This window comes from Sander vitreus, unplaced genomic scaffold (genome assembly GCF_031162955.1).
Source record: "Sander vitreus isolate 19-12246 unplaced genomic scaffold, sanVit1 ctg322_0, whole genome shotgun sequence".
Lineage (NCBI taxonomy): Eukaryota > Metazoa > Chordata > Actinopteri > Perciformes > Percidae > Sander > Sander vitreus.
Window position 1 is genome coordinate 27,501 of NW_027595468.1, and position 2,500 is coordinate 30,000.

Genomic DNA, 2,500 nt, shown 5'->3' on the forward strand with positions numbered 1-2,500 from the left:
CTGTTAGCTTATCTATGTTTTTTTGTATCTGTCCCTATCTAAATAATCCTTTAATAATAATAAGTTGTCATGACAAAGACGTCTCTGACAATGCTAACTTTGCATTAAAAGTGTCATAATTTACCCAATGACCCTTAATGTTCAGTCATGAACACTCAAAATGACTCCTTCATGTTCATGACGGTGTCATGTCAGTCTTATGCACACCCCTTCTAATAAAGTGTTACCCTCATTGTGATGTAACACAACGTTATTGTGGGGTAACGTAAAAGTAGTCCCCTGAAAACATCTCGCTGTGACCTTCCAGGGCTCCATCCTGGTCTCACAGAGTCCGTGAAATGATCACGGACTGTTAACAGCTCATTATGTGGCGGTGGCATGCAATGGGTGAAGGTTCTGTGTGGCCACCACGAAAAACAATACCAATGTGAAGTCAACGAGAAGATGACGTAGCATTAAGAGAGACTACGATAGAGAGTAGTATGAAAGGCCGAAAATCTGCATAGGGAGGTTGGTCGGGGGGGTGGACGGGTCAAACAACACAGGACTTTCACCCAGGAGAGCGGGGGTCGGGTCCCGTTTCCTAAACCCAACCGTCCCGTTGTTGTCCTGCGTATCATGGAAACGTAAGCCCACCCACGACCTTTTCCTTAACTTAAGGGGCCGTTCTGTGAGATCAGGTTGGGGGCTCCATACTGTACAAAGCAGTTCCATGAAGACAGAAACAGTTATTTTTACAGAGCAGAGACAGGGGTCAGAGTTACTAATTTACGAGCGTTTTGGTTCAGAGCCAGCGTCACGTGACTGAAACCAGCTGAAACCGAGAAGGAGATCAGTGGAAGGAGCTTGTCACCGCCCTTTAGTTCATAATGGAGGATCAGACTCATGCTGAGACACAGGAGAAGGAATCCTCGTCTCCAACAGAGTGATAATTGGAAGACATCTTGTCATAGCTTCTTAGTACATAACGGCTACCGTAGTTGCAAACACACATTTGAAAAAGCGAGGCGCTAGAGAGCACTATTCGTTTGAATACTAAATACAATTGTACCGCTAGGTGGGAGAAATTCCTTCACAGTGGACATTTACAGGAGTTTTTAATATCTTCATCAGCGACGTCATCTCTCTTCTTCTGTGAGACCGTCTCGCTACATCTGTTAGAACAATCTAAATAGTTTAATATCTGTGTTAGTTACAGTTTCCTCTGATTGTTAATTATTATTATTATTATTATTATTATTATTAGCACGCCAGCACGTCTCCGATGTTTACCAAATGAACGGTGCAGCGAGCGGCGACGCTGTGTGACGGATACGAGTCCCGACCTTCCAGTCTGGAGGATCATCAGACAGATGTAGAGTCAGACAGATGTAGAGAGAGACAGATGTAGAGAGAGACAGATGTAGAGTCAGACAGATGTAGAGAGAGACAGATGTAGAGAGAGACAGATGTAGAGTCAGACAGATGTAGAGACAGACAGATGTAGAGACAGACAGATGTAGAGAGAGACAGATGTAGAGTCAGACAGATGTAGAGAGTCAGACAGATGTAGAGACAGACAGATGTAGAGTCAGACAGATGTAGAGACAGACAAGAGAGACAGATGTAGAGTCAGACAGATGTAGAGTCAGACAGATGTAGAGACAGACAGATGTAGAGACAGACAGATGTAGAGACAGACAGATGTAGAGACAGACAGATGTAGAGTCAGACAGATGTAGAGACAGACAGATGTAGAGAGAGACAGATGTAGAGTCAGACAGATGTAGAGTCAGACAGATGTAGAGAGAGACAGATGTAGAGAGAGACAGATGTAGAGTCAGACAGATGTAGACAGACAGATGTAGAGTCAGACAGATGTAGAGTCAGACAGATGTAGAGACAGACAGATGTAGAGTCAGACAGATGTAGAGTCAGACAGATGTAGAGACAGACAGATGTAGAGACAGACAGATGTTCAGACAGATGTAGAGAGAGACAGATGTAGAGAGAGACAGATGTAGAGTCAGACAGATGTAGAGACAGACAGATGTAGAGAGAGACAGATGTAGAGTCAGACAGATGTAGAGTCAGACAGATGTAGTCAGACAGATGTAGAGAGTCAGACAGATGTAGAGTCAGACAGATGTAGAGACAGACAGATGTAGAGTGAGACAGATGTAGAGAGAGACAGATGTAGAGTCAGACAGATGTAGAGACAGACAAGAGAGACAGATGTAGAGACAGATGTAGAGTCAGACAGATGTAGAGACAGACAGATGTAGAGACAGACAGATGTAGAGTCAGACAGATGTAGTCAGACAGATGTAGAGACAGACAGATGTAGAGACAGACAGATGTAGAGTCAGACAGATGTAGAGAGAGACAGATGTAGAGTCAGACAGATGTAGAGACAGACAGATGTAGAGACAGACAGATGTAGAGACAGACAGGTCATGAAATCAGATTCCACGAGAACAAGATGATCTGAAGTTGATTACACGTTTATTAAAAGTTTCTC

General features: G+C 43.7%; 1 protein-coding gene across 1 annotated transcript in view; it reads right to left on the reverse strand.

Annotated features, from left to right (window-relative positions):
• Positions 1–2,469: 2,469 nt before the first annotated feature.
• Positions 2,470–2,500, reverse strand: part of riok1 (RIO kinase 1 (yeast)) — a 13,233-nt gene continuing 13,202 nt past the window's right edge. The window contains exon 17 of the mRNA XM_078244884.1: positions 2,470–2,500. This exon is cut by the window's right edge and continues 191 nt beyond it. The gene's annotated coding sequence lies outside the window, so the exon portion shown is untranslated.